The 20,751-nt window shown below is 36.7% G+C and overlaps 1 protein-coding gene across 2 annotated transcripts in view; it reads right to left on the reverse strand.

Moving 5' to 3' along the window:
- LOC133515774 (amyloid beta A4 precursor protein-binding family B member 1-interacting protein) overlaps window positions 1–20,751 on the reverse strand; it is an 86,322-nt gene that overhangs the window by 30,826 nt on the left and 34,745 nt on the right. Inside the window, exon 2 of one of the 2 annotated variants that reach the window (XM_061848368.1) lies at window positions 20,272–20,315. The gene's annotated coding sequence lies outside the window, so the exon portion shown is untranslated. Of the gene's footprint in view, window positions 1–6,713; window positions 7,062–20,271; window positions 20,316–20,751 lie in introns of those variants that run through there. The other variant, XM_061848376.1, reaches the window with a different exon arrangement.

Raw genomic sequence — 20,751 nt, forward strand, 5'->3', positions numbered from 1 at the left:
ACAATAACATGGATGTATTTTTTAATTATGTTTAATTTTTAATACTATGCTTGCTTTATGGTGGCTTTTAGGGACAACTTACTCAACTTAGATTAGGTAAATTAAATAAAACTATTAGGTACTAGATATAATATATTACGTTACGTAAATGTTCAACGTTTTAATGTAATTTAAACATGACGTTATGAAAAGAGAGCGTACCTAGTTAGCATGTAACTGTATTTGAAACATTTTCAGCATGAGAGGAAAGCCGAAAGCGTATTTGACGAAAATTAAACATCGACAACTGGTTATATAAATCGATGAAACATTATGTTCTGATGTAATAAATTAATGCATTCCATCTTAATATTTTTGTTCCTATACTATTCGAGATGCTGCGTTCATAATAAGGTGTATTAATAGTCGATAAAATATTTTACAGTACATATGGGGCTACTTTATAGCACTAGTGCGAGAAGTAGCATATTATGTTACTGTGTCGAACATTTAAAGGGCCATATGTACTGTAAAACGTTGTACGATACATGTGCGAATAGGTAATTCGAAACGAGTGGCGATAAATTAAAACACGACCGAAGGGAGTGTTTTAAATCGACACGATTCCTATTTTTCGCACTTGTATCGTAATGTACTATTGTTCTCTCCCTTTGCAATTAGAGTTTTTGCTAAGTAAATTCTGCCCCATTATAATTAAAATAGAGGTAGGCACCTAATTCTAGTAAATGTTGACTACTATATTTGTAACTACGTAAATTGAGGGTTAATTTATTATTTCCGGGCCGAGGCTTCCGATTATAAAAGATCACGTGACGGTTTGTATAGAAAACTGAAGTGTCGGACAGATCCTTCATAGTGTTATTGCGGAACGGCTTAGGTTTGCGAAATGCTTCTATGCTGACAATACCTGCCTCGCACAGCTAAACTGTGGATTGAACTGTCGCCTGCGGTATTTCCGGACCGATACGAACCTTCAAGAAAAGATCGTACTCCCATCTTAAATCCGGCAACGCACTTACAACCCCTCTGATGTTGCAGATGTTCATGGGCAATGGTAATCGCTTACCATCAGGCGATTTTTCTGTTCGTTTTAAAAAAACGTTTTGAATAATGGAGCCTATTACGATACCCAAACCACTTACTCTACTCATAAAAAGCCACATCGTACCTACAAGTCTTGGAGGATTTAACAACTGGAGACGCCTTGTCTGTAATTTTCTGTACAAAACGGTCTGCCAATTTTAGCGAGAGAGGCGCACGTCAAATGTATGGCTAGTCAGATAAACGTCACTCCATACAATACATATGACCATTGGCCGAGGTGTCCACAGAGGGGTTAGCTCTTAAAGGCGACTCCAGTTGTTAAATCCTTCAAGCTACAAGTAGATTCAGGAGTTATGTAATTATTGACATTCAGAAATCAATGAAATTATCCCGCAACACAACGAACATTCATAATTTTGGTAAGCTGGAGCCACATTTAGTTGCTCAGGGTTCAAAAGCAAATAAATATAGTAAAGTTGTTAACCTAACACTGTACCGAGTAAAACTATGTATGTATATATATATATAAACCGGTTCGCTAACTCAACCTTGCCTCTCAACTATAAGTATGCAACATATATAAATTATAAGACTTAGCTATAAGCACAATGTATAGAATTGAATTTATCAAAATTAAAAAAAATATTCTACATATGGGACGTCCAAACTTTCTAAATACGGTAGTGCCCCTAAAATGTATTTAAAAATTCCGAAAAAATACATTGGTGGTAGATATTACATTGGACTGGTAGATATTACATTGGACTGGTAGATATTACATTGGACTGGTAGATATTACATTAGGCGAGTGCCCGGTAGAAAAATACAAATTCGACGAAATAAGCACCAGTAGCCTCATAAACTAATACTTACAGAATACATAACTAGTGTACTAGAATGTATCCAATAATAATAGACAATATTTCAGAGATGTATCTTACTATTACACAATTATGTTACGATGTTATGAGTAGGTATATGTCAACTTTCAAAGATCATAACTTATTAACTCTGACTCTAGTGAAAAAGGGTCTCAATCTCATACAAATATTATTGTGAATAATACCTACTTAATGACTCTCACGACAGCTTGTAATATTAATATCATTACATAACACATTTACTACTTGATAGTTTAAACACTGAACTACAAATACGTAAGTACTTATACTTAGTGTAGACGTTTAATATACCTACAGTATAGAGGTATATTACAATCCATCACGCAATACACAAATGGCGCCTGCGATGTCACAATAAAACATTGAGAAGTGACGCATCAGATTGTAGTATCAATTAGTTATAATGTTCTAAAGTATTTCTTTGATATTGAATTTTATTTATCACCATAAGTATAGGAAACGTTTATGCCTCAAATTAATAATAAATATGATGTCCTTGCATATATTTAAGTGTCAGTTTGTTGTTTTGACTAATTGCTAGTTACGTAGACAGGATGAGATTTTAAAGATTCATTCTGATTTCAGTGAATTATTTTTGAACACTCTTTTATTCAAATGTAACGATATAGAAAATATATTTTCGGAGGCATAAATACAAAGTTTATAAATATAATAGTATTTTATGCAACAGTTGTATAAGAAGGGTCAAAAAAGACGAGTGGCGTGAGTTACAATGTGAGCCGGAGCCGAAGGCGTAGGCGAACATTGTAAAGGAATACGCCACGAGAATTTTTTGACCTACTTATACAACGTTGCATATAATATTTTTCCTACGAGTCAACAAAAATAAATCTTAATTTAGGTAAACAAATTACAGCAAAAGTATATAGCCAGGACGCGCGAGCATACCTTGTTACGCGTCCGGCCCGCCCCGGGCCGCGGCCGGCCGGTCGGCGACACCTCCTCGTAACTCATGAGGCCCTGGTACTTGCTACTTGCTAAATTAATTTTTTGGACAGTTTTTTCTCAATTTTGGCCACCGTAGCTTACGGAGACTAACAAGCAACGCTAAGCGGTCTTCGTAGTCTATGGGTGTTGCTATATTACGGGTGTCACATGCGTGTTCCTGACTTATGAAGTAATTATTTTTACTATGCAACCAAATGAATATTTTGTAAGTTGGCAGCAATGCACTTAGTTTAAAACTGTATTCGTTTTGGTTTTGTTAGGTTAGGGTAGCCATTAATCGCAGTAACGTTATAGCTTATAAAAGCACAAGAGCTTTTATGAGGAATAGACAATATAGACTTTTCTTGAAATCTTTTATGTATGTTCTTATATTCGTGTTAATGAATGCATAAATGACAGATAACAGTAGAGGAGTAGGAAAAACAAATAATAGTACATTATGATACAAGTGTGCTAAGTTGGTCAAAACACACGCGTTTCATACGACGTATTTCAACAAACTTGCGAGGAAAAAACAAAACTTTTTTTTGTCAAAAAAGTAAAAGTACAATTTTCAAAGTGGCTTACAGTTTTAACATCGAATAATCGCACCAAAGCGTACTGGCCGTACTGGGCTTGTATAGGCACTTATTCGCCAGTTCATTGAAGTAAGCTACCAACACGTTTTCCACGAAAGACTGGACGTTTTTGCTCATTTTCCATTGAATAAAATTTCATATGCGTCCAAATATTTTTCACCCGGTTTTGATGGTAAAAGTCTATCGTTCTCGACTCTTGTAAGTATTAAGTATTACTGGCAGCGTCAATTTTATGTGTTCTTCATTTTTAATGCTTCATATGACATTTTCGTCATGAAATTATAAACTAAAAACATGTAACACTATTCCAATTTTATAATAAATCGGAAAATGGCTGGCGCGTTATTTTTTTACGCACGATTCCATTGCGCGCAAGGCAAAGGTGCGAACGAAATCGACTAACAGTCGGATAATATAATGAAAAAGCACGAGTGTTATAATATACTGAAAAAGCACGCGTGTTTAATATCTAGGATTATGAGCCAGAAATAGGTGGAATAAAAACGTCGTTTTGAGCAAGTGTGTTGAAAAGGTAGTTATACAAAAAATAGAGAAAAACACAAGAGTGCCACGAAATGGTCCCATCTCAGCGTGACGCTGGCGACTTCCAGTGCTGATCTTCCGATGCGACCATCCGGTGTAACAATCACGACAGGTAACAAAAGCAAAAAAAAAAACATATGAGTTGTGCTATTTTATAACACCATCTCATAACTGTGTTTAATGCAAATACATTATTTGAATCTTTGAGTACAATAGACTGAAACAAAACATATTATTAATATTAGTTCATTTAATAAATGTACACAGAAGCAGAAAACAGAAGACACAAGTTACATAACAGTTGTCATATCAGGTCGAACCCATCTGTGTTCATAGTGGGGTTCCAAAACCTAATAGGACCTTTACGAGAAAGTATCTTGTTACTACAAGGTTATATTGAATATAAAAAGCCTACCTACTATATTTTAGTAGCGATACTATCCGTAATACATACGTCAACTGATTATAATGGGAATATAATCAGTACCAGAGGTAATTAGGCAGGCATATACTCTTTGTGGGCACCAGCACTCTTAGTGCGCTAGCTTCCACCACGCCTACAGGTTGTGCATTGTTCTGTCTTGAAGCCCCCGATAAATATTATCTCATTTTAAGTACCTATCTATCCTGTGATCAAATTATATTTTAGTTGCTAGTTAGATGCGTTCGACTAACCGTGGAATATTAAAATATATCTTTATTCAGTTTCTTCAACGTTCGTGCCGGTCGATGTTTATTTAGGTCTAAGACAATTAACTGTTCGCTTGACCTCCACCGACCGGCGTCACATCACGATATCACTAGCGATATACGATTGTTATTAAATGATTATGTTGTAGTCAAACCGTGAAGATCAGTCACTATTGGGTTTGTCTGTCCAATGTATTTTTATTTTGTGATTCTTAGACATTCCCTTGTATTTTATTGACTCATTTTAATTCATTAACCGACTTCAATTTCATAGAAGGAAGGGGTTCTGTATTCGGTCGTGATAATTTTTTTATATATTGTAATTGTGCATGCTTAAGATAATATTTTAGATGTTGACGATGCAAAAGAGATCCAACAGATCCTACTTGAACAAATCGATTTGTATCTTTATATTTTAATTCCATGATTGACCAGTCCTTATTCGAAGCCCTAAACTAATATCGTAATGCATTACGCCCTTTTTAGAATTAAGAGACTAGGTACACGTGCTGCCGTATTTAGAGGTAAAATTGAACGCTTTTAAGTATAGTTACACTCTTATACCGCCAGAATACGGTAGCGAGTTAGACGAGGATAACCTTTTTGTTTTTATTCAGCCTGGAAGAGAGTGTCCTACTGCTGGGCAAAGCCTCTCCTCTTTCTCGCCACTTGGTCCTATCCAATGCACATAAGGATAACATACCGTAAGAAAAACAAAAACACTTGTTATAAAATTTGTTGGAGAGGACCATTCATTCGGGAGTTCGGGAGCAACCCCCAAGTCCGAGTTCAGTCTTGATTTTTAAGAGGATGTTTTGTGCAATAAATTGTATTTTAGGTTATTTATATTGATTTAATGTTAAAAATAAAAGTCTTACTTTGATAATTAAATAGCAATTAGGTACCATCAATCATTGATTGGTTTTATGGTGGTATAGTCATTTTTAACAAAGAAACTGGAAAACCGTTATTTTTCCGCAGTTTGATTAGGTCTGGCCCAATGTATAAACATTACAATAATTTAATAGCTTATTCAACGTTGATTCCAACGATATGATTTAATATATACTTCATTACATAGATAAGCTTAAATCGACGTTTTTAAAAATCCTCCTAATCCTGGCTGACCACCCATCGGGGCCCCACCACTTGACTGCTTTTGCACAAATCCGCGGTGCCACTTGACTACTTTTCGCGTTTTTGCTGGCGCCACTTGAAGGGATATTATTATTACTAGATGACCTGTCTGGCCTGGTAATGCTAATGGCCCTGCCTGTGAAGCCGATGGTCCCGGGTTTAAATCCTGGTAAGGGAAGGGCATTTATTTGTGCAATGAGCACGGATATTTGTTATTTGTTCCTGAGTTATAGGTATTTATATGTATTCATTCATTATAAGTATATCGTTGTCTAAAGTACTCACAACACAAGTCTTCTATTGAGCTTATTGTGGGACTCTGTCAATTTGTCATGTTCTATTTATAATATTTTATTATTTATGTATTGTACTACCTATACTAGATTGAATAAGTGTGACTACCTACCTACTATTATTTAATGAATTAAGTATTCCAAATACGTTGCACTTGTAGATAAATGTAAATGAACAACAACAACAATAGAAAATTATCATTATCAAATCATTCACTTAATGTGTTAATATGTTATGTGGCTACTTTGTAATGCTAATTATTTGACAATATTATTCTAATGTACTTGTAGATTCTCGTTTTGTTTTTATTATCATCAAGTCTACAAGAAGGATAAATTCACGAATAAATTTAATAAAAGTGTTAAACAATTAAACGTTTAGAGACCGATCATAAAAGCCGGATTATATAAATATGGCCATGAGAAACAACACGGTGGCACAATAGGCGATAAAATTATTCAACCATCATCAATACTCTTAACTAAAAGGCTTGTCACTGCTTTTGACTGATAGGAACATAATACAGGTATTATGGTATATTACGCAAGCAACCTACCTATTGGGATTCGCAATGTGGCCTTATATATGTATTGCTGTCTCGCCCCATAATGGAAATAGCCTTTAGAAGTAGTAACTTTTCAAATAGGTACCAAAACGATCACAATCACATACGACACTACCGCATTAGCGATGTTGCACTGCACTACAAACGCACTAGTCTCCAATGCAGTCGACAAGGACGGCTGGCCATTCACTCACAATCGACTCACATTCAACTCAATTCGTTTAACGATTCTCGACATAAATGATAACGCGTAATAACATGTTTGCTTCGGCTGACAACGTTTAAATGAATGAATTAAAGTTCTCATACATGCTAGATGACGTCATCGCTATGATAGATATAGTAAAAATGTAAATTGCGTCATGTCATCATGTGTCTGACTAATTCCTGCGAGGCGCCGCGGCAGGAAAAGCTAGAAAATGCAAGACTTCACTGTAATTTCCGATTCACAGATTTGCGATGCCTGGCGCTGGCGTACGGCGAGCACAATCTAAACTCTCTATAGCCTGTCTTAGGTTGAAAAGCGAACGCTTTTCACGAGGTTTACTGCCCTCGGGTAAATGACTCATGCTATTAAAGATGTTTTGCCAAAACTGTCATAGCCTCAGTTTGTTTCTCTTGTTTGTTTGTTTGTTGGCTAAAGTCGCAAACCTCGTAACTCGTCCGGAGTAGTTACGAGGTATGCAACTTTAGATATCATTGACCAAAGTAGCAAATCCCTCTTGTCTTGTAATGGAGTTAAGAGGTGTGCGACTTTAGCCGACGATAGGTAACTATGAGTATCTCCAAATACTGCATAGGTTACGTGAATCAAAATAATACATTACAATAAGTAGGATTCTGGGTATGTAATTGTATTTGTTTGATGACTGTCTGTTCCGTGGGTAAGGTACCTACCTAAAGAACATTGACAGGAGTACAAAAATTAACTAAGCCGAAAATAAAGTTATCGCAATCACAGAAAAATGTATATGGGTGAATATAATGAGTAAGTACAACATTACGCGCTGGTTCTGTTTTAACCCGTTAAACTGCAATGGATGAAACATATAAGGCAATGCATGTGCATCGTGATGCAGCGCGGGTTATTTTGGTGCGCGAGTCCACACGTATTAAAATTAACTCGATTAGCCACTTACCCGAATATAGTTCTTAACTCTTTCACATAAGGTTGTACAATCTTATACAAGGTTATGGTTTATTGTACAATCGTTACACGACATTCGTAGTGCCCGATGCCGTTTACTAATGTCGACTATCTAAAAAATCGACGTTTCCACAGACACTGTCAAGTCAGTCAACGTTTCTCTGAGCCTATTTTTCTGTACATGATTAATACCGGGTGTTTACTGTAACACGAGCAAATAATTAAACCATATATAGTACTCCTAAAATGATATAACTTTTGACTAACAACTTTTAAAAATTATGAAATTTTTTATATTTTATTTTTTTCATACAAGTTTAATTTAATATTATTTTCAATGTACGCTGACATCAGTGTGTTCGACGTTGCTTGTCACGATAAACGTAACAAAATTCGCAATACATTGCGTCTTAGAATTAACTTCAATGTGTACTGAAAATTGAAACATAAGTTATTTTTAAAAGTTGCTGAACAAGTGTTGGTGAGTTTGAAGAGTAGAGCCTACAGTTTAATTTATTGCTCCTGTTACAGGAAACACCCGGTTATGATTTTTAATTTAAACTATGAGCATGTATGGAAACAAGTAGCGAGCCGTCGTACCCATCAAAAGCTTAATAGTAGTGCGCCAACCATAATTTTTTGATAACTTCACTAAATGACCAGACCAAAAAACTACTTAGCTCACATGATTTGAAATCCCATCAGGGGGGCGATTTTTGAATTTCGAGTGCTCGATTTCGTGTAATTCCCTTTAATTTATCTCCACTACTAGGCATTTACATTCTACTAATATAATTGAGAACGAGTGGTCAATACCACTAGATTCCCAATTTCTATTGCTCGTATTTCTAAAATATCAATTCGCCGTTTTTCACAGATTTTCGAGTGACGAATTCGAGCGCTCGAAATTCAAAAATCAGCCCCCTGTACTCGTAAGCTTTAGTACGAGTACGCCGCGACAGTATCTCGCGTGCCAAATTGGCTATCCGTCTTTAAATAACACATTGATTTTATTTGAATGTGGTACCGGTACTCTGCCCAAATATAGAGCGGATTTCATTTGTCGGACACTGACAGCCAGCTCTTCACGTCACCTCAGCACGTAATCAGAGCCATCACAAGCAACTCATTACTAACTAACAACTTACTCTGCCTCCTAAGTTCTTTACAATTTTCTTATTTCGTGATACATTGACCGCTACTAAGCAAAGCTTCATTTAATGTTAAAGAGGGATCTGCAATGAAGCGTTGGCATTAATAGATTTTTGTCGGAAGCATCAATACATTAGGGAAGGTGAAGTGTCAGTACTCGTAAATGGCATCGCCGTGACACGTCATGGCCAGACGGCGAAGCTACTAGAAAACTAAAAAGCAATCAAGAAGAATTTACCGGACGGAACTTTATCGCGTAGACAGGTGCGTGCAAAATGTACTCTTTACCAAGGCTCTTATAAATTTTGAAACGTAATAAATATAGCTTTCCGCCGCTTCACCCACTTTTACAGTAGTCCGTTGGAGGTGGGACGGTGCCCGTGTGTCTACGCAGGTAGCAACCCACACTAAACATCAAAGTCTGTTACTGTCATGTCATCTGTCTAAAAAAGTTTTACCCTATTAATGAATTTATTGCGGATAGTAATATATAAAATTCATATTCGTAAAATGTATATTATAAATACTTTATACCATGACATTACATACTTAATTATTTAATTATCAATTGCTGGAACTGTACACTGAAAAATTAACTTATAGTTTATTCTATTTTAGTTTAATTTAAGTTAATGTAGTTTCATTTAAGGTAGTCTTATGTAGCACACATTTTATGTATTATAAGGACCCATTTGCATGCTGACAAAAAAGGCTAGGACATGTAACTTTTGTAACACCTTTTTTATGTAAACCCTTTTTATGTGCTAATAAATTATTATGATTATGATAATGCCAGTCGGCTCAAGAAGAGCAGGTACATTGATGGTGGCAAAAGACGACCTGCACTTTTTTGACAAGATAATCCATGGTGTCCCAGTCGGTCTTCGTCCACTGACTATTTCTTAATGGGTGACTCTTTAATGAACTTAAAAAGGGTGAGACGACCTGGATGGACGGACAAACAGGAGGCGTAAGAAACCTCACCAGTGGCACAAATCCAGCAGGCTAATATAAATACTATAAAACTATAATCGTATATGTGAAGATTATATTATTTTTCAAACAGCATGGGTACAGTGAGACAATAAATTGTATAGAGATGACGTGTCACCGTAACCATGCTGTTTGAAAAATACTATAATGCTAAGTGCGCTGGTTGACATATGCGAAACGTACTGGGCATACGTTTATAAATTCAATTGAATCTACAATATTTGCGGCACTAAGTACATCAATTTTTCAATAATATCATTGTTTTATCCCAATTTAAGAATAGAAAATTTATATAAGTGCAATTAGTTTTACAAAATTGTATTTTACTATTACGTAGGGGTTTTTTTTATTAAAGGTGTAGTGCTTTTTTAAAATAGTTAATCGAATCAGGCGTTACTTTTTCTCACGATAGAAAAAATCACGAACATAGGTCTAAAATGCACTTTAAAAATTTGTAACAAATTATGCACAAAAGCTAAAAATATGAAAATTACTTCTAAAAATCGACTGTTTTTTTTTATTTAAACGTATAAAAACTTCAAGTTAAAAAAAACATGATATCCGCGCTTCCAGGCACGCACTTTCATCGGCTCACGCTTGCGCTCAGTTCAGTGAGTGTGAGGGAAGAACATGAACTTACTGTGTCTTAATAAACATTTTTGGTGTGTTTAATAACAATAAATATCATTTTTCAACAAAATCTGCCCTCTCACACTGCACGGTCCGCGTAATTCAGAACTAGATTTTATTATACCTCTGATAGGTAGGTAGTAGGACAAGAATAAAAATAATTAGGATTATAATATTACAACTCACACAAAGTTAGCAAAATATAATTATTAAATCCAAGAATATGTTACATTCGACATGATGTGTTGTGTACTTGTTGGTTGTTAACTTTAATGTGATAAATTGCCATGGTTTGTATTACAGATAAAACAATGAATACACAGAAAATCACTTATAGCTTCACTTACGTGTATACCGAATGCTCTCACGTACGTCGTTAAACGGCTGAATAACCAGGAATTTCATAACTTAGGGGAGAGTGGGCTATTAATTAAAATGAATTCTTCGTAAGAGCGAGTGCGAGCGTAACGAGTCGGTTATAGCTGTTAGCGCTGAGTGAAGCTTCTTATTCCCGTGCTCCAAGGGATGACTATAGTCTTCCTTTGCCAAATAATTTGTATGGCAGTAGCAATGGTACTTGTAATACATAATGATAAAACCCTATTTTTCAAATAGGACAATATGTATCAAATTAATATTCTTTACCTGTAATAGAAAACTAGCTTCCTCCTTTTACGAGAGATTTTGCTGAAATTTCGATTAAATAGCATCATTTAAATTTACCGGTTAGCTCCCTGAAACTTTCCTTGCTATCTGAAAATTAAAATCATACTTTTAAACGATTATTCATAAGAAATCGCAACCTATCTAGATATATTCATGTATATTACTTATTCCCCTGCATTCATTTAATTTAATACTAGATTTTAGCTAATAATCTACAACCGCACCGTCTCTGCGTAGCGTGCTGAGTACGGTTTACTCAAGACCAGGAAGTCGTTTATTAGCGTTTATCTAAGAATCCTCACCGATTGCACGATAACTTACTTTTCTGTAATTCTTTTATTGCACATCAAAAGTTTCTACTCTTTTCGGTATTGTTTTTAGTTACACGAATCATTCTACTTTAATTAGGTATCTAACACCGGCCAAGGTCGTATTGGCCGCCTCGCAGTAGAGGTTTTCCCCACCTTCATACAATATATAACGCCATACAATTAAAAGGGCGGCGTAGTATCGAGGCACTCACGTCATTATAATAGGCTGGTAAGTTTTATTATTGGAAAAAACTGATTAACGGCCAAACCTATATTAAACATAATTTTCGTGGAAACTTTTTATTAAGCTTTATTTTCTGAAATTTGTTGAATTTTTTTGCACGCCCGGTTAAAAAGTTAGAGGGGGAGGGTCACACACCTACACAATATTTTTGACTTTCAAACCGATTATTTCCAAAAGTATTCACTGAATTAAAACTGAACTGAACGTTCTAGGCGATAAGGAACCCTAATAAAAACGAATCATCAGACTTTTTTGTGTGGCTAGTTAAAATTATCTTAAGATTAAATTGGTAGTAGGAAATCAAGTCTAGAAGGAAGGAAGAATGCTTGTGACTTGGCATCTAATTAAAACGAGAATGACAACGGTATTCAAAATTAATTTTAATTATCATTATCACTTGTTTAAAATCCATTTTGCATGCTAATAGAACTGACTCAAGGCCTCACACAAGAGTATAACTTAAAAATAAAGAAAATCAGTAATAACCAACGAAAGGACGCGTGTGTGATTAGGTATTATAATTATATTATGTGTACGTACAACGGCCCGCGTAGCCTACGTGTCAATCGTTAACGCTCCGTAGCATATCGTAGTTATCACTCTTCCCACAGACATAATACACCTTTTGCTTTTTAAATCTATGACTCTTCCATATTGGAGCAACAGTGATAGTCGCGTTTCGTTAACAATTGGCTACGCGGGCTGGACTTTGAATTTGAATATGTAATGTGCTATTGCATAATGCCAATCTCCGCGGTAGGCGCAGTAGTGACACTATAGTAACCATTTACCACCATTTTCACGTATTTTGTATTTTTGCCTCAAGGCTTTTTGCAATAATTTTATTTTTGTTTTTATGTACCTAACATTCCTAACAGAGTCTAATAATGGTAGTTGTTTTTTTATTATTTTAAATCTGCTACTAGGTTTCGGTTGTTCGCGTGGTCTATGGTGAGCAGCCACTAACCGCATGGCCCGTTATCCGTAAATACGAAGGTATAGTTGTTAGATTTGTAGCTGGCCCTCAACGGCTTATCCATTGTCCATTGTTAACTAAAACAGCGCGTGCCACTACCTGAAAAAAAAGGGCCCGGTCACTTTAGCCGGTTATTCAATTATAACTCCTATGGTAATTGAAATAAGATTCAAAATGAACAAATGTAAAAATAATTTGCAAGTTCTTGTGTGGTGCCTATACGGTTACTGAGTGCCGGCGAGTCGAACGCTACCGAACCAGCCTAAAATGTGTCCTCGATATGCGTAACAAAGGCGCGTTATCGGAGAGTACACCTTCACTGGTTTTTTGAGCATTACGAGTAGACTAGCCCGCGCTCAGGTGCCTATTAGAATTATACGACCCTTTTTTTTGCAGGTAGTGGCACGCGCTGTTTTAGTTAACAATAGACAATGGATAAGCCGTTGAGGGCCAGCTACAAAAATGTAACGACTATAATCCACGACGTCATGGTAGTCGGCATCGCTGCCGCTCGCGTGCGTGTTATCGGTGCGCGGACGCTTATCTGTTATGTTATGTTCGTCTTCGTCCCGCTGATTAAGTAAGAGCAGCCATTCCTTGGCGTTCCAGTTCCAGACAGTCCATGTTTGCTCTGAATATATTGACATAATGAGCATCGTGTGTTTTATAAATTTATACAGTTATTATATGGAAGAAAAGTGACCAAGGCGTCATTTACAACTTACAAGATTGCATATCCTTCAGAAACTTCAACTGCATGATTGTCTGTTTTATACTTATAAGACTGTTTTAGGGCTGATTTAGAACGCGAACGCGAATGCGATTTTAGTTACATTGCCTAAATAGGTTACCACCAATTCGACCGACGATCAAATACCGCAATGTAATATATGAAACTCGCATGTGAGTTCTCGCACCGTGTAAATGAGCCCTTAGGCGTCATTGGATTACACAACCAGCAGATAACTGTGTAGTAGAAACTATATTTGACTACACAACAACTACTTAAGAGAGAAGCATACCACATGATCGTTTATACAAAAAGAGAAAACGTTTTTCCACTTCTTAATATTTTCCATTCTCCATGATTTTTTAGTGTGTTATTGACACAAGGAATAACTATTTTATAGGTTTTCCTTTTTTTTCAAAATTAGCAAAACGAAAAAAAAATAATACCAATATGTAAAAATTTCAAAAAAGCGTAACCTATATAAACCTAGAATATATTATGCTGAAGCGATTGACATCAAAATCAAAAGTGATTTTTTAAGATTTAGTTAATGGAAACCGTTTTCTCCCGAAATGGAATTTCATAGAAAATTTTCCGTTATTTCGTTAGATTCGAAAAGCTATTCTTCCCTCTTAATAAGGTTATCTAGTTAAATATTTGTGACCGCGGTCGGTAAAACGTCCCACTTCGTCGCTTGCCATAAGGACGCTTTGTCAGGTTATTCGTATGAAGATACAAGCAAAACTCGTTCTTATGGCAAGCGACAAAGTGGGACCTTTTGCCAGCAGTGGCAACATTTTATACAAGCACTTTCGGCGTTCCGGTATGCACTTTTCCAGTTCGCTGTACGTAATTTTGATGACTATTTAATAAGTTATATTCACCTCTATGCTTATGTAATCTGAGAAATTTGTGCTGGAATCATTAAGGTAGTTAAATTATGTCCTTTAACTGAATTTACACTTCGTAAGTAAATCCAAGTAAAATATTTGTCATTTTAGGTTAAGAAAATTTCTCCCATAAGGAAACAGACAAGAATCCGACAATGCTCCGTTTTATTACTTCGATTTAAATAATCAATTTTTTAATATCGCGCTCGAATGGCCTGTCTTGGTGAAATGGACGCCCGGGAAATCGATTAGATAAACGTAACAAAATAAAACGAAGATGGCGTAATGTGAAAAGGTGATTTGAATTAGCAGGATTATTACGTTGGATCGGACAGGAAACGAACGGCATTTCATTTGAACTCGTTAATATTTTCAGAGCATGTTGAAATTGATTGTATAATGGATGAAATATTGAAGGTTAGCGTAGGTACTAGTAACCTCGGCAGGTTTACATTGACAAGTACAGTAATATAAGAATATCTAACTGTATGTAAATATATGAATAAGCTCAAAATATGGAAACTTTTTTTTTACTTTTAGAATTAAAACGTACTTAGGCAGGTTGTCTCATTTAACTATAAACTAAATCAGACTCATTTTTAGGTAAATTGAATTAAATAATTTAATATTGGGTTGATATGTATTGCTTGTTTGATAGGTAAAGTATAATAAAGATTGTTGGGACTAGAGTTTGTAGAGGCGGGCGCTGGCGGCGGCGGTACACGCTCGCTGGGGCGGGGGCGCGCCGCAGGGCGGCGGGAGGCGGAGGGATATTGATCGGCGCTGGCGAACGGCACTGCACCACCTGGCGTTGCAACTCGAAAAATCACAAATTCCCTTTTCCACTAATAGATATTGCGAAAAATTTAAGGACAGTCTATTTGTTTGCTAATACGATACAACAGTCTGACATTTTATCCGAAAAAATAAATGTAATGTGGTACGCGTAAAAGGCTTTAATGGATCGAACAAACAACATTTATTTTGCAACACGCATGCAGTACCACCCTGGACCACTCTCCATGCACGTAAAAGCTGTTACATACTCGACTTTAATCAACGTTATCTCGGTGTGGGTCTCGCTTAGTCGGGTCAAATTTATTTAAATAATGGTTTGCCCTTTTTATTTGAGCATGCGATGCGTGTCTTGTAACGCGAGAACTAAATTAACAACTCACTCTACTGCGTTGTTACCAATAATTTTAAACGCTGTTATGTAACATATATGACTTTAAAATGCAATCTTTTTTAATACTTACTGATATAAATGTAGGTAAAATTAGTTTCATTTATAATTGTTTCGACACTACCGAGCTAGGCGCCTCCTTAGCCATTAATTAAAAGCTGGAAGGTAAGTGGATGAACGTGGGTGTCAGAAATAGTATCCGGCGAGAGGGTGGGTGTCGGAGAAGAGAATGGGAAGTGGGTGAGCAGCGGCCCAGACCTTCAACTAACGGTGCTATTGACCTGCAAACAGATTTTGTAATGTCATGTGAGCGTAATCGAGCGTTAACGAGCGGGCTCGCGAGCTCGCGACGCAGACATCGACAGAAGTTGCCAAAGTAATGCATACCGACACTTATTCATTTACACTATAATTTATACTGTAGCCGACAGTCAGTTGTTCCGTTGACGGTTGTCTTCGCACATTGTCTTAAATTGCCGTGTCCTGCCGGGCTAGCACATGATGGGCGCGACAGTATCTCGCGGCGAGACAGACTACCTGTCCCTCTTTAATTAACATAGTTAGAAAAAGACGGGTAGTCTATCTCGCCGCGAGATACTGTCGCGCCAAGCATGTGCTAGGCCTACTCTCCGTATGCCTATGCATTTGTGTTGAGAAAATGCCACTTGTGTTGTGAGTGTTGTGACGACTAGATTTGCTTGTCGGATGGGGTTTTTCATTTCGCTAGGGGCTGTGGTCCTTCAGGAAGCCTAAGCAGTGCAGTGGCCGGCGCTGGTCGGCTGCAAGGTCTGGGTTGCTGGGGTCGACGCCCGCCACCCTGCCAGCTGTCTCCGCCCGCTTATATTTAGACCGGATGGCAAAGCTCTCACTGAAACAGTTTCTCCCTTCTGTTTGCATAACTATTTAAGTATATTACTCGATCAGGCGCATTCTTTATTAAGAAATTTCGGGCACGGACCGCGAGGCGGCGTTATTTGCATAGAGAGACTACCAGCGTAAATCAATAATTAACAGCGAATCCTAATTAATAAACGATCGATGCGCGTAACATTCCTATCAGTCTTCTCCGTCGTTCATGTGTGGGGTTGCAATCCGCATTTAAACGATACTAAATCAATTCTATTCCGTAAAGGGCGGGGTACCGTTATTTTACAAATGCAGTAAGATGCAAACGACGCCTGAGGAGCGCCGCGTCGGAGTGCACAGTTATACACACAGCACGGCGCGACACACGGTGTGAATCGCGCCTCTAAAATTGGGGACCACATAAAGGTATTAAGCAAACCGTTATTTCTGTATAGAACACAACGCAATATCAATAATATACACAAATTCCGAGAAATAGGAAATTACCGGACGAGTGTGATATACTTACCGTGCGAAAGGAGGCCATTTTTAGGGTTCCGTACCTCGAAAGGAAAAAACGGAGCTCGTATAGGATCACTTTGTTGTCCGTCTGTCTGTCTGTCTGTCAAGACTCTTTTTCTCAGGAATGCGTGGAGGTATCAAGCTGGAATTTATATCAAATACTTAGGTCTACTGTCCCTTGGAGCTGTGAAAAAATCAAACTTCTAAGCTAACACAATCAAAAGATACAACAAGCCGTTTATGCCGCAAATTTCTGCAACAACGCAACTACCTATTCACATCGCAAGAACTGTATGCAATTGCTTCAGGCATAACCAAGTATATAAATGCTATTCCTTGGCTTGCAAAAAGTTCTGATTTGAATATAGAGAATCTTTGGGGCGTAATGGCCCAAAGATTGAACAATCAGAACGAAAGAGCTCGTGAAGCACTTATTAATCCCTGTCATAGTTTTTTTTTCTTTTAATTTAAGACTTATAGTTTGGCAAGCCATTACTTTCATTACTATTTAAAAAATATAGGCGCGAGGGGTTGTTCTTCCATATAAAATTAAGATCAAATATGATATGTTTTTGTCTGTTGTTGTTTTATAATATAAAGGAAATTGCGGTTTTATTTAATTATCACTTTCGTAGGTTCATCTAGTTTAAGGGTAGAAACTTATAATTTAATCTAAGTATCATGTTCAGAATAAAATATATACCTAAAAGTAAAAAAAATTAATAGTTTTTTTTTCAGCCTAGTTCGTATCGTATTAGCTAGTAAGACATGACAAACGAATCCGGACTCCAGTTTTGGCCAAGTATGTATTGGCGTCCCAAGTTACTTCGGCACGCGAAATTCACAAGTGCGGCTATTCCTTCCAACCACTACATGCCCATGACATGCCAAAGCAACGTCGTGCGGTGGCAATTTGCTGAATATTGCAGTTTGTGATATTGAACCTTATGTGGGTTAGAAATTAAACGTTTGGTAGGTAGGACATCCTTGACTGTATAATGAAGTCTATGGTTTAAAAAAAAGATGGTACCTAAATCGAAGTTTTCCTAAGGGTCTACAGTACGGGTTCTTCAAAAACGGAGTGTACAGGTTTTTAAAGGGTCGGCAACGCGCATGTAACACCTCTGGAGTTGCAGGCGTCCCTAGGCTATGGTAACTGCTTACCATCAGGCGGGCCGTATGATTGCTACCGACGTGGTATAAAAAAATCCTTGGGACTAATAAAAATAAGCCGGTGGAAGAACATTTTAATATCCAACAAGTCGTATGCTAATGACTAAGCCTTGATATAGGTATTATATCCCAAAATATACATCCCAGTAGGTAATACTGATACCACGGCCATGCACACTATACAGTTCTGGGAGCTAGCCAGTCGGCTTAAATCTGGCGCCCCTCATGAAAACAGGGCTAACAACCGTAAACGTTGCCGATTCCCGGGAGAGATTCGTCATTCAAAGAGTAATTGCGCGGGTGGCCGCCCTTTGAAGCCTGCTGCGTCCCTCGGCCCGTGAGCTTCGTGAGTAGTGCTCCTCGGTGCGTTCGAAAATGAGCCAACCACACAACTCGGTTTTGTAATTTAGGGAAAATGCCTAACAGCATGTAGGTATTGCGTCGACGATATATTTGTCTGCGGGACACCCGGTTAATTTAATATCCACTAATAAAAAAACAATTTAATTATTTTTCAGAATTTTTAATAAACTTTAGGGGTCGCTACCGCACTTTGAAAATTTGGATGGAGATGATTTTTGTTTGGTGAAAATCATAACATCATTTAAAATAAAAAAGCGGCCAAGTGCGAGTCGGACTCGCGCATGAAGGGTTCCGTACAATTTTAGACGTATTAAAAAAAAATCTTACTAGATCTTGTTCAACATTTTACCACTTTGGACACACATTTTACCACTTTGGAAGTGTCTCTCGCGCAAACTATTCAGTTTAGAAAAAAATTATATTAGAAACCTAAATATCATTTTTGAAGACCTATCCATAGATACCCCACACGTATATGTTTGATAAAAATTTTTTTTTAAATTTTATGACGTATTAAAAAAAACTACTCACTAGATCTCGTTCAAACCAATTTTCAGTGGAAGTTTGCATGGTAATGTATATCATATATTTTTTTTAGATTTTTCATTCTGTTATTTTAGAAGTTACAGGGGGGGGACACACTTTTTTTCACTTTGGAAGGTTCTCTCGCGCAAACTATTCAGTTTAGAAAAAAATTATATTAGGAACCTAAATATCATTTTTGAAGACCTATCCATAGATACCCCACACGTATGGGTATGATGAAAAAAATTTTTTTTTTAATTTCATGACGTATTAAAAAAAAACTACTTACTAGATCTCGTTCAAACCAATTTTCGGTGGAAGTTTACATGGAAATGTATATCATATATTTTTTTTAGATTTTTCATTCTGTTATTTTAGAAGTTACAGGGGGGGGGGGGACACACTTTTTTTCACTTTGGAAGGTTCTCTCGCGCAAACTATTCAGATTAGAAAAAAATTATATTAGGAACCTAAATATCATTTTTGAAGACCTATCCATAGATACCCCACACGTATGGGTATGATGAAAAAAAAAAATTTTTTTTTAATTTCATGACGTATTAAAAAAAACTACTTACTAGATCTCGTTCAAACCAATTTTCGGTGGAAGTTTACATGGAAATGTATATCATATATTTTTTTTAGATTTTTCATTCTGTTATTTTAGAAGTTACAGGGGGGGGGGACACACTTTTTTTCACTTTGGAAGGTTCTCTCGCGCAAACTATTCAGTTAGAAAAAAATTATATTAGAAACCTTAATATCATTTTTGAAGACCTATCCATAGATAACACATATGGGTTTGATGAAAAAATATTTTTTGAGTTTCAGTTCTAAGTATGGGGAACCCCCAAAATTTATTGTTTTTTTTCTGCTTTTGTGTGAAAATCTTAATGCGGTTCATAGAATACATCCACTTACTAAGTTTGAACAGTACAGCTCTTATAGTTTCGGAAAAAAGTGGCTGTGACAGAATCGGACAGACAGACGGACATGACGAATCTATAAGGGTTCCGTTTTTTGCCATTTGGCTACGGAACCCTAAAAATTATTTCTCTAGGGATTTTTTTTCCACTTACTCCCGCTAAACCTGCGTGGAACATCACCATTTATGACCAAGTGTGGAGAAAAAGAATTAAAAAAATTATTACAAGAGTGCTATTCAATAACTCTATATCACTCTTCTTTTACTCACCCGCTACTTCAAGAAGGTAATTGGAACTGCATTCTCTCCAATATCTGAAATAAAAAATAGAATGTTTACAATATCGCTAGAGTTAAATTAAATTAATCATTATTTACGCCTTTCCAAGGATCTGAATTATTTATGCCTTCTTTTGTAAAACAAGTTTCGCTTTTAGCTTTCTCTGTTAGCTTTCCATAGCATGTGCTTATGTAGGTACCTATAGTTCGTGGATAAGTAGATAAAGTAAATAAAATGTATTGTTTTGTAATGCAGCTCGCAAAGCACATAAAGGAATGGTGCTGGCTTAAAGACGTACGAGCCATTTCCATCCATGGCAGCTAAATGTTGCAAGCAGGAAACCGCAGGCCATGTATGGCCGTAGGTATGGCGCACTGACAATTTACTACAACAGACATATTTTTCTATAAACATGTTGGCATAAAGTACGTAACTCCTTATGTAAAGCAATATGGTAAGTTTTGTACACGT

This window comes from Cydia pomonella, chromosome 1 (assembly GCF_033807575.1).
Source record: "Cydia pomonella isolate Wapato2018A chromosome 1, ilCydPomo1, whole genome shotgun sequence".
Lineage (NCBI taxonomy): Eukaryota > Metazoa > Arthropoda > Insecta > Lepidoptera > Tortricidae > Cydia > Cydia pomonella.